Consider the following 13,374-nt stretch of genomic DNA (forward strand, 5'->3'; position numbering starts at 1 on the left):
ACTGGCTACAGCGCTGAAAAGAAACCTGGGATTATTCTTATTCTCTTCTATCAATGATGAATAATAAGCAGTTCTAGCTTCACGAAGGGCTTTCTTATACGTTATTAAACTATCTTTCCAGACTAACTGAGACTCTTCTAAATTAGAGGAACGCCACTGTCTCTCCAGCTTTCTTGCAGTCTGCTTTAAAGCACGCAGCTGTGAATTATACCAAGGAGCCAACCTCTTCTGACTGATTACCTTCCTTTTCAGAGGGGCAACATTGCCCAGTGCTGTACGCATTGAAACTATAGTGCTGTCAACAAGAGAGTCAAGTGTTGCTGGAGTAAAATTTAGGTAGTCGTCCTCTGTCATATCTGCACATGGCAGTGAAGAAAAGGATGATGGAATTAACTCTTTAAATCTGGTTACAACATCCTCTGATAGACACCTTCTATATGTAAATTTCTTCTCAGAAACTGTATAGTCAAGTAATGTAAACTCAAAGGTTATCAGAAAATGGTCAGATAAGACCGGGTTACGAGGGAACACTGTTAACTGTTCACTCTCAATGCCATAAGTCAGCACAAGATCAAGGGTGTGATTAAGGCAGTGAGTCGGTCTGTGAACACTCTGAGAAAATCCAATAGAGTCTAATATAGAATTAAAGTTCATATTTAGGCTGTCATTTTCAAACATCTACATGATTATTAAAGTCACCCACTACAATGACTTTATCTGTACTCAGCACTAACTGGGATAAAAACTCTGAGAATTCAGACAGAAACTCAGAATAAGGGCCAGGTGGACGATACACAACAACAAACACAAGAGGTTTCTGGGATTTCCACTTTGCGTGGGAAAAACTGAGAATCAGAGATTCAAAAGAGCTCAAACTAATCTTGGGTCTGGGACTGATTAGTAAGGCCTATTTCAGACCAGGGCGGCAAAGCGTGGCGGAACGGAAGCGATTTTCACCGGCGGAGGTGAAAATACATGGAAACAGATCTGTCCTTGCACACCGACGCGGCGGTAGTCGGGCGGTAGCGGCGCGGAGACGCCTCCGTCCCGCGCTGCTTTTGGAAAATAGAACTCGAGCGGACTTTGGACGGCAGCGGCCGGCGGTGGCCGGCGGTGTCCCGTTGAAATGAATGGGGAATGCAGACAGGGCTGGAGCAGAACTACCGCGGCCGCGGACTGTCCGGTGTGAAAAGCCAAGTTGAACACACCGCCTGATAACCGGCGTAACACTGCCGTCGTTTCGCTGCCGCCACGCCACGCTCTGGTCTGAAATCGGCCTAACCCTGATCTGAAGATAGCTGCCACTCCTCCTCCTCTGCCTGTGGTTCGAGGAACGTGAACATTTAAACAGTCAGAGGGAGTTGCTTCATTAATGCTAACATGATCCTCCTGCTGCAGCCAGGTTTCTGTAAGACAAAATATATCAATATGATGATCACAAATCAACTCATTCACTAACAGAGACTTCGAAAGGAGAGATCTGATATTCAGCAAACCACATTTAATAGTTTGATGTTTTTGTTCAGTTAAAGTTTTTGTTTTAATATTTATTTTCCCAAGAGGATTTGCTCCTTTTGTGTTAATTGATTGGGTGGGTAGCAGCAGGTGGGAAGCTGCAGAGAAGTGTGTAAGACTACAACTCTGCATCCTGGTCTGAGCTCTGGGTTGTCATGTTTTAGGGTGGCAAATAAATTCATCCATATTTCTAGAAATGAGAGCTGCTCCTTCCAAAGTGGGATGGATGCCGTCTCTCCTCATCAGACCAGGTTTTCTCCAGAAAGATTGCCAATTATCTATGTAGCCCACGTTGTTTGCTGGACACCATCTAGACAACCAGTGATTGTAGGACGACATGCGGCTAAACATGTCATCACTGGTCAGATTTTTTACTCTGAGCTGGATTTTATCCCACATATTAGAAATGTAACAAATAGAATGAAATAGAAATGCAAGACAGGATTTTATCATCTTAAAAATATTGCCAGAGTTCACCCATTTCTCTCTCTTGCCAGCACGGAGGTGCTGATGCATGCTTTTATTTCTAGTAGAATAGATTATTGCAATGCCCTGCTCTCTGGTCTTCCCAAAAAAAAGTATTTCTTACCGACAATTACTACAGAATCAGCTGCACGTGTGCTGACGAGGACCAGAGGGCGGGAACACATGACACCAGGTTTAAAACCGCTGCATTGGCTCCCTGTCCGTTTGATTTGAAGGTTCTTTTAGTTGTTTATAAATGTCTTAATGGTCTTGTTTTTCTGATCTGCTTTTAAATTATTGGCCCTCGCGGACCCTGAAGTCCTCTGGTACCGGCCTTTTAGTTGTTCCTAAAGTTGGAACAAAAACTTATGTTGAGACGTCGTTTCATTATTATGGACCTGCCAGAGAACCTCAGGGCTGCAGAGACTGTTGTTTTTAAAAAGAGGCTCAATACCTACCTTTAGTTTAGCTTTCAGCTGTATTTTATTTCATTAATTTGGGTTTAGTTTACTTTCATCCATTATTTTAAACAGGGCTGGGCGAGTCAACTTGTTATTATCGCATTAACTCATTCATTAGACACCGAGAGGTGGAGGTGTCGATCACATTGTACCTCAAATAAAATTATATCCAAGACTTGCGGAAAGAAGTAGAATGATTTAAAAGTGAATAAAGCTGTAAGCAGCAGGAGGAAGCAGAGACGTCTGCACTCTTCAGAAGCAAGAAGTAAAAACCATTGCAGGCGCCTACATCTTCATCACCATTTAAGGACTTCTGGCATAATATTTTACTTTCAGATGACTCCACGAGCCAAACTAAAAATACAGAGACAGCTGTACACAGTTTTAGCTTCAACAGTCACTGCTCCTCCCCATGTGGAGAAAAGGCATTGCAGCTCACTTCCTTGATTAAGGACATTACTTTGTTGTTATGGCTGGGGGTGGTGTTACTTGGCTGAAAACTGGATAGGACCCTGCTGGCAACTGGCTGTACAGAGCCATCATTTTGAGGTGCTGCATCTATAAGAATATGCAGCTCCAAATAGTTCCCTCCAAATTAAATCCATTTCCAAACATGAAGATATTTCTCCCTGGTTCCCTTCCTTAGGAAGGCCTTCGACAGCCACCCTTCCATCGAGACGAATAAATAAATTATTTGGAGCCAAAGAATTGGTTTCAGCAGCACACATTGTACAATAACACCGTTTTATTTAAAAAGAGGTTCAGGCTGGCAAGTTAGACAGCTTCATGACAGCCGCCTCAGACGACAGCTTCTGTCGGATTGGCGACCGCCACTGCTGCGGCAGCTTCTTCCGTCGGATTGGCGACCGCCACTGCTGCGGCAGCTTCTTCCGTCGGATTGGCGACCGCAACCGCTGCGGCAGGTTCCGTCGGATTGGCGGCCGCAACCGCTGCGGCAGGTTCCGTCGGATTGGCGGCCGCAACCGCAGGTTCCGTCGGATTGGCGGCCGCAACCGCTGCGGCAGGTTCCGTCGGATTGGCGGCCGCAACCGCTGCGGCAGGTTCCGTCGGATTGGCGGCCGCAACCGCTGCGGCAGGTTCCGTCGGATTGGCGGCCGCAACCGCCACTGCTGCGGCAGCTTCCTCCGTCGGATTGGCGGCGACAGCCAGAGAAACATTCACTTCTCTTTTAGCCTTCAGATTTACTTGTGAGATGTCAGCTTGCTTATATTTCATGTCGTCAATGGATGCAGCAGCTTTAACTTCTTTGCTTTCCATTAAGACTGCAAAGAAGTTCAAAAATGGATTAAGAAATATAGACAAGTTAGCCATAAACAGAAAATGCAAATACTTCAGACCTGCCCCAATAGATGGCCCTAAACTCAGTTTAGTTACTTTTCTTGCAGTGTGACAAAGCTTTAAAGGGCTTTACCATATCCTGACACGTACTATACAACTATGCAGAAGTCAAGTAAACAGCTGCAGATTGAAACGGGTCACTGTTCAAACAGAAGTCTTCTGAAAACCCTTTTCCAGTCGATGCTCAAACGCAGTTTATAAAGTTTCACCAACCAAGGAAGAGTCAAACTCATTTTGCATACCTTCTTTTGAGTTCTTCCCCAACATGGAATCCATTGGCTGGACAAGTTCAAGGGGTTTCCTTGAAGACAAGTCTATGACACAAAAGGCATTGAGTTACTATGAAAACCTACAGCTTTAAAACATTTCTTACAGCTGTCCTTACCGCTTTGCTTTTTCTGAACCTCATTGGCAGCTCCATGATTCATCCCAACTATTGGCCAACATGATCCTATGGAGAGAGCATATTTTGCACAAATGCTGATCGTGAGAAAGAACAACAGACACAATCCAGTTTTAGGACTTAACACCAAAAAGAGCAGACAAAATGCAAAACCTTTGGCCAGCCAAGCCGTCAGCACAGAAATCAGCAGGACTCCAACAGCTCCCATTGTTCCAGTCAGCAAACAACATCCCAACCCACCTGTGAGGTTTAAATCAGCTCCTCGTGGAGGTGACACAGCTGTTGCTCATCAGGTATAATTAGATTTAGAAGATTCAGGGCTCATTCAGATAATAGTGAATTAAAAATACCAAAAGTGGATTTAAATAGTAGTATTGAGGATTTTAATCTTTATATATATAATGCTATTGTAGAAGTGGCTAGTCAAACTATAAGGATAAAAGGTGGGAAAAAGGAAAGGAAGTTGGTACCATGGTGGACATTAGAATGTACTGCAGCTATGGAAGAAACAAAATAAAGCCTTTAAAGTATTAAAAAGAAATCATAGCCCTCAGAATTTGAATGAATACAAAAAATTGCAAGTGAAGGTAAGAAGAACTGTTAAAAGTGATTAAAAGAATGAAAGGAATTAAAAGAGTGAATGGATGTCCAATATTAAATAATGGAGAAACAACAGCAGTGAAAAATAAAGATAAGGCAGAGATGTTGAGAAAAGTGTTTGTTAGAATTCATAGTTCTGAAAATATCAGCGTAGTAGGGCGAGAAAAGACAATTCTGGAAAATAAGGAGTTATTGGAGAAAATGGTCTAATCAAAAGATTTATTGAATATGTCATTTACAATAATGGAATTGAATAGGGCAGTTTAAAAATATAAATGATCAGCTCCAGGAAAGATCAGATTTGTTATGTAATGGTAAGTAATTTAAGTGAATTTTCTAAAAATATTTGATTGGAATTGTATAATAGAATTTGGGAGGAGCGAGAATTACCAAAAAGTTGGAAAGAAGCTGTGGTTATACCAATTAGAAAGCCAGGAAAAGATGAATCAAAACCAAAAATCTAAAATTATAGACCAAGAGCTTTAACATCCAATATATGTAAAATAATGGAGAGAATGATAAATGAAAGATTGTTATATTATATAGAAAGTAAAGGACTTATATCAAAGTATCAAAGTGGATTTAGGAGAGGGAGGAGTACAATGGATCCAGTAATATGTCTAGAGAATGAAATTAGGAAGGCTCAAGTAAATAAAGAGAGTGTTGTAGCAGTATTTTTTTATATTGAAGGAGCGTATGATATGATGTGGAGAGAAGGGTTATTAGTTCAAATTAGAAGAATGGGTATAAATGGTTGTATGTTTAAATGGATTAAAAAAAATTTAGAAGGAAGAAAAATACAAGTGAGAATAGGGAAGGAATATTCTGAGAATTTTAACATAGAAAGCACAGTTAGTCCATTATTATTTTCTGTGATATGTTTAAGGCCTCTCACCAGAAGAGCACCTAAAAGATTTCTGAGGAGTGTGGACATAAATCCCGCCACATTTTACCTGGAAAGCAAGCCCTTTATAATTTGACCTAATTTGCCTTCCACATTTGGGTATATACTGAAGAGATTGTAATAACCCCAACCCTAAATTTGACTTGTCCTAAGTGCAATTGCTTTTGTTTCGCCTAATTTTAAATCAAACAACCTCAAACATCCCTACATGAAACCACATTTAGATAATAATGATTCTATTTTTGTGAAAGGGGGATGAATTCATACCCTCTGTACACATAGCCTAGCTTTACATTAACCTGTTTTATTAATGTTTGCAGATGACTAAGACAGGGAAACCTGATGCTTACTGGAGGGACATCTGTGTAAAATATGCCCAGGGCCAATACCACTTCTCTACTGGCAAACGTCCAGGGGCCAAGAAGTGGAAAAGGGCCCTGGAGAAAATTGATGCTTGTCCCCTGCAGAACCACACAAAGGATCTGTTCGGGGGAAGCCTTCTGTGCTCCTGTGGGTTCCACAAGGTAGGTGAAATGATTTACTAAGTCCTGGTAAGCCACTGCAGCATGTGGATTTATTTATTGAACAATATATATCTGCACAATTCTGGAGAAAACTGTGAGTGTAGGATTCTGAGTTGCATGTAGTACAGCCTAGTCAGCCAAGGAGGAGGAAATAGTCCACCGCTACACAGCTCTCCATGCCATGGACAAGAAGCCTTCAAGGTACAAAATAGTAATTATTTTGTGCACCAGAATTAAACATACATTCCATGGGCTGAATGAAGAATATGGATGACTCTTTCACCATTTAGCTACACCCAGAAGGCTAGGAAGAAAGCGCGGGCATCAGGAGGACCGTGGAGAGCACCGAGGAAGCCGAGTGGCTCTGCTCCTGGACAGCAGGCGGCAGAGAGGTGCTTTCTATCATTTTGGTTCAATGCAAATCATTGATTAAGAGACAGCACATGTAATTAAGTGTAAATTACTTTATTGCAATCCCTACTGACATTGTCACTTGGTTCTTCGTGGCTTTACAACCTTGTTCACGGTCCAGATCATATCACACTTCTCTCCCACAGACTGTACATGACTCACGGCCAAGCAGCCCGGGACCCCAAAGTCCACAGGGTCAGTGAGTGTGTCTGCCTCAGACTAGTGATGTGTCGGTCGCGAACGATCCGGCTCTAAGAGCCGGCTCTTTGAAGTGAACGACAGGAACTGGCTCCACAATGGGAGCCGTTTTGGGATCCTATTTGGGAGCCGTTTTTTTTTTTCTTTCAGTATCTCGCTGTCTCGCTTGTGCTCTGCAAGTGCCACAGAGCCGACAGTTTTGTCCCCACGTCGGTTTTTTTGTCCTTGATACCTCGCTGTCTCTTCATCTCTAGTGGTTCAAAACTTGTGTTGTTCACATGTTTTTTATCCTTCATAGTTTTATACTTTAATTTAATAGCACTGAAAGTGATACTTGTATTATGGTACCTTTTTGTTATGAAGCTGCTTTAATACTTTTTCGTACTGTGGTGAGTATTTGTAATACAGTGAGTTCTCCATTTCTAGGCCTAGTAGTTCAAAACTGGTGTTGTTCACATGGTCTCTTTTATCCTTCATAGTTTTATACTTTAATTTAATAGAACTGTATTTGATATTTGTATTGTGGCACCTTTTTTGTTATGAAGCTGCTTTGATACTTTTTCGTATTGTGGTGAGTGTTTGTATTTTATCTGTTTAATTTATTTTAAGTTATTTTTGTGGAAGTGGTGCTATTTTGTGATAATTTAATTGGTTATAATAAAACTTTTATTTATAAAGCACTGTTATGCAGCATTTTTACTCATCATAAGTGCTTAACAATGTCAATAATGAAACAAAATGTTATAAAATTAGGTTTAAGCTATTAATAATTAATAATGTAAAAATATATATGGGGAGCCGTTTGGGAGCCGAAAGAGCCGGCTCTCCACAGTAAGAAGAGCCATTAGAGCCGCATCTCGAAAAAGAGCCGAAAATCCCATCAGAGGTGTGTAGCAGAGTGGCGCAGCGGAAGCGTGCTGGGCCCATAACCCAGAGGTCAATAGACCAAAATCATCCTCTGCTATGTATACATTTTCAAATCAAACTCGACATCTCTCATTAAAAAACCTGGAAAAGACGATGTAACACTCATAGCATCACAATTGACACTTGACCAACTCTGAAAACCTTTCAACACACTCTTAATTAAAACTCGTTTGGTGTGCTCACGAGTGTTCTCCAAAGTCCACTTTTCTGATATAAGTAAAAAATAAGAATTATTGTTGTCAAAAGATGTATTCAGTTTATGTGTATTATCAATCAAAACTGATCACTGATATGTCCATTGCCAATTGTGTCAGTCAACTGTTCGGAGTGCGACCTTGGTAAAGTGGTCGGTCGCCAGTGGGGGGGGCCGTAGGTGAATTTTCCCAAGATAAGAACATGAGTTACGAAAGTAGCAGCCGGTGGGTTTTTCGCACCTATGCACTGCGAACAGTGGACAAGTGTGATGGCAATGTAAAACTTGTAGTGTTGTTGAAATCAATATCGTGTAATTTAATTTAATCATTTAATATGATTCGAGTAGACACATATATATATTCCTTTTCATGTATTCAAATTGGTCCCGTTGATTGATATTGTAGAATTATTAGAATAATTTAGTGTTGATTATGTTAATTAATTCTTAATTAACTATGTGGGATGATTTTCTTTCATTTTAGATTATTTCTTTATTAAATCACTGATAAGTGATTTCAGGGGGGACTATGTGGGAGAAGGATGTCATGACATGTTCATGACTTCTGGCCTAGTTACATCGTGTGCCTTGCTGACTGGTTTAGAATATTGTTGATAGTTAGAATGAGTTGTTTAACATTAGGCACCTCCAGAGAGTGCCACGTACGCTTGTTTTGATAAGGACCAGCATAAAGAGAGATCACAGAAGGAAGACGACGGACATTTTGTACATTCTGTATGCACGTTTTGCTGTGACGGTTTGTTCAATAAACTCCCCAATGGACGGCTGACCAACGCGGGATTCGACTCTAATTTCTCCACAACAAAGACTGAAATCTTTCACTTTTGTTAAATGGATTAGAGGATCGTTTACCCGATCTCTTTAAGTTGTGTTTTTTATTTTGAATAGTCACGTGGATAAGGCACTGGCCTCCTAAAGCTGGGCATAAACTGTGCAATTTTTGGCCCGATGTCGACAAGACTTTCACTCGTGCGACTATTTTGGAGATCGGACCAAGTTTTGGCTCAATCGTGCGTCTCGCATCGTGTGGTATACATGGGGTAACAACAAACGATTAAGCCCTCCCGACCACCTCCCGATCGTTCGGATGAAAATCAAACTTGTTTGAAATCCTGGTCGCCGCTCGTGAGGCTCTCGCACAGTTGAAGCAGTTGCACGCGGCGATTGACCTCATTCTGTCACACTACGCAGAGCCAAGCAGAATGTCCAGCAAAGAGGTGTTCTTTTGCTGGGGAGAGGCCGAGTGCTCCTGCTCAATCGTTTCCAGTTGTTGCTTGGCTCTTTTGATATAAATTATCAGAGCCTGAATTTGTACTTGTACCTTCAAAGCATCCTCGGGTGACAGGAACTTCATCCTACGAAAGCGGGGGTCAGGGGCAGCAGCAATGATGGCCACATTTTGTCCATTCTCTTTGAAGCAGACTCAGACTCCCACCTTGCTTTCATCTCTTGGTCTGCAGCAATCTGAAGCAGACCCGTATGTGGTTTTCTTGTAGACTTATGGAGACCCTTCAGCAGTGGAGGTAAAACAGATATTGTGACATAGGACTCTCCACTGAGAAAAACAGTGGCCTGTTCGAAAGGCTTGAGGACCTGCTCCAGTTCCTCTAGTAAGATCCACTGATCATTCCTCAAATCCATGTATTGCTTCCCACGCTGTGTAACGTCTGGGTCAGAAAGTGTTGGGACCACCGGCCACCGTTGTTCCAAAAGGCGACTTACCATGTAGCATGAGCTGTTCCATCTTACAGACACATCCTGGAGCAGGGTATGCTCAGCTGTACCCCACTGTTTTTGTTTCTGTTTCAGCTTGCTGCTAGCCGGCTCACTTTTCTTGAAATGCTTCACAAGAGACCATGCAGCCCCGAGTGTCCTGTCGATCATGGGGTTGTTCTTCAAGGCATGATTTACCACCAACTGAAGCGTATGGCCGGCACAACGATGTGATGCTACCGCATGTTTCTCCTCTAGGATGCGAAGAGCTGCAACAACATTTGCTGCGTTATCATGTACAATCGCCAGTACATCATCTCAAAGGGAGAAATCAAATTTATCTGCCACCATCTCAACCCAAGAGGCAATATTTTCAGCAGTGTGGCGCTCCTCAAGCGGCATTGTAGTTAAGCTAAACGAGGTCAGCTCCTAATTTTCATTAATGAAATGACAGGTGACACCTAAATATGCCTCAGTGGCCAGAATGGTCCAAGCATCAGTTGTTAGGGATAGTTTGGAAATGCTTTTTTTCTAGTTCACTTTTCACTTTGTCCATGGTAACCATATACTTCTTCTCCATTAAGTCAGGAAGTGGCGCCTGGATGGAAGGGTGTATCCTGAGTGGAAAGTGTTTATCATTTCACGGAAGCCTTCCCCTTCAACAATCGCAAGGGGCCTCATGTCCTTCACAATCATAGAGACGATCCTGTTTGTGTACACACTAGCCTCCTGGGGTGTGCAAGGTGCCTGGTTCTTTTTATTAAAAAAAAGGTCCGCCACACTGCTTTCCTTACTCCTGTAATGGCAAAAAACATAAAGTACATGAATATTCACAGCAGCAAATCAAAAATATAGCATCGTCCACATCATTGCTGTTATTATGATACATTTAGCTAACAGTAGGCTATACTACAGCCATCTCAGAGGCTCAACTTAAAAAATTATTTATGTAATTTAAATTGTCAACTTGTAATGCGTGTTTACTACTTGGATCTGGTTGCTACTAGATCGTGGAATTTCGACAGTCAACAGGTAGACTAGAACTACATAATGGCAGAGTATAAAATCCACCGTCCAGTGTTAGCAAATAGATAACACAGAAGAAACATGTCGGGACTGGTAGCGCTAACAGCTTTAAACTAGGCAAACATGGGACCTGTTCTAGTCGTAATTAAAAGACGTAAATTTTACGCCGGGAATATAACTGGACAACAACTCAACAGTCTAACGTAGCGTTTATTCAGAGAGGATCTTGAAATTAACAGGACTTACAGTGTTTTGCTGCCATCCTGACGAGCTCCAGGGTGCTTTCGTTTTAAGTGTTCGTGCATCGCTGATGTACTGCTGTGGTACGCCAAATTAAATTTGCATAGTCTGCAAACAACCACATTGTTAGCAGCATTAAGGGTGAAAAATTCCCAGACTTTGGAAGACCGTGTGCGTGATTTTTTAGCTATATGCTCTTCAGTGCTCCAACTACTGCTTGTCGTCGCCATCGTTATGAATTCTTCTTCTTCCGTTTTAAACTAAGGCGTCTACACCGATTGGCGACTCTGGTGCATATTTACTGCCACCACTGGACTGGAGTGAGAGTTCATCTAGTAGGTCGTTTGGAACGGGGACTTCAACCAAAAAAAAAAAAAAGTAGCGACGCATAAAACGCAAATTATTCATGTCGACGAATTTATGACGTCGAATAAGTCGAATACGTCGACTATTTGACCCAGCTCTAGTGCCAAAGCATGCTGAGCTGTTTGATGAGAGATATTACAATTGTATTGTAACTGGTAATCTTGCTGTATAGCACCTCCTACTTTTCGGTTCAAGTTTGACATAGATTTAGTCAGCAGTCAAATGTTCACTCAAGTCTCATCACGCAAAAATACAGAACTCTTGCATCTACCGCCATGAGGGGGCAGCTCGAAGCCACGCTCACTGCCAACAAAAGCCAGGCAGAGTCTCTGTGGCGCAATCTTTTAGTGTGTGTGGCTGTTAACCGAAAGGTTGGTGGTTCAAGCCCACCCAGCGACAATTTTTTATACCAAAAAATCCACTGGCCAGCAACCAGTTGTATGTTTGGTAGCAAATCAAAAGATTCACGGGGTAACTTGTCCCACTGAACCCACAAGTTACCCTTTAAGTCATTTGGTTGACATGCTTGCAAAATTCAAAAAGGCTGAGAGACCAAATGAGGGCAGTTGGGAAAAAATTTGACATTAAATCTCTTTCTTTAAAGCTGCAGTCGGCAGGTTTTCAAAATTAAGAGTCTAAAGTCGGAAAATTCGAACTGATACAACTTTCAAGGCCCTCCCCGAACCTCTAACAAGCTCCGAATCGCCCCCCAAACCCCTCCCCCTCTGTGGACGAGGTTGTGCACGTAAGTTCACACCAGTGTGAGCGCACACAAGCTGTGTGCAGACTCACGCTCAGCAGCGTGTGCACAAGCTGTGATTGACAGGTAGGATTCCTCCACCCTAACTTGATTGGTTAAAAACAGTCGGGAGCGCTCGGTTTTTGCAAGCATGATTACAGGCTTCAGAGGGAGGTACAGATTTCGTTATTTTTCCTAAACAGACTATTTAATATTCTACTTCCAGAATCCCATGACAGTTCAAGCTAATATGACTAAAAAAAAGTTGCAGACCACAGCTTTAACAAGTCAGAGCAGGAAGTTATTGACTACTTGTTGTGTGCTACTTTACTTGTTACCTACACAGCAGATATCAACCTTATGACAAACATTAATTAATCGAACACATACTCTAATGAAGGGATGAGAGGTGGTAATGAAAAGCCAGGCAGAGTCTCTATGGCGCAACTGTAACAGCGATCGGCTGTTAACCGAAAGGTTGGTGGTTCAAGCCCACCCAGGGACGAGTGTGTGTGTGTACCAACAAGTCTACCGGTCAGCAACCAGTTGTAGGTTTGGTAGCAAAGCAATAGCTGTAATGGGTAACTTGTCCCACTGAATCCACAAGTTATCCTTTAAGTCATTTGGTTGAGAAGAGTTAAGGTGCCAAGGCATTCTGAGCTGTTTGATGAGAGATATTACAATTGTATTGTAACTGGTAATCTTGCTGTATAGCACCTCCTACTTTTTGGTTCAAGTTTGACATAGATCAGCAGCAGTTCACTCGAGTCTCATCACATAAAAATACAGAACGCTTGCATCTACCGCCATGAGGGGGCAGTCAAGCTCGAAGCCACGCCCACTGCCAACAAAAGCCAGGCAGAGTCTCTGTTGAGCAATGGGTTAGCGCGTTCGGCTGTTAACCGAAAGGTTGGTGGTTCAAGCCCACCCAGGGAAGTTCTGACTTATGCGTATTACGTGAGTTAAAGTAAACATTCTGCTGCCAAAACACTCTCCTTACGCATTATACACGCTCCTTGGCAAAATATTTCTCCAAGGGTGACCTGTTAAGTGCAGTGTAATGCATGACTCAACCTGGAGGCTCCTCTGTCTTTTGTCAAAATTGCACATGCAAAGTGAAAAAACAACCTTTTTGTCATATTGCTATGAAAGTCACACACAAACAAGAAAAAATTCAAAAAGGCTGAGAGACCAAATGAGGGCACTTGGGAAACAATTTGACATTAAATCTCTTTCTTTAACAAGTCAGACCAGGAAGTTATTGACTACTTGTTGTGTGCTACTTTACTTGTTACCTACACAGCAGATA

This window comes from Odontesthes bonariensis, chromosome 8 (genome assembly GCF_027942865.1).
Source record: "Odontesthes bonariensis isolate fOdoBon6 chromosome 8, fOdoBon6.hap1, whole genome shotgun sequence".
NCBI lineage: Eukaryota > Metazoa > Chordata > Actinopteri > Atheriniformes > Atherinopsidae > Odontesthes > Odontesthes bonariensis.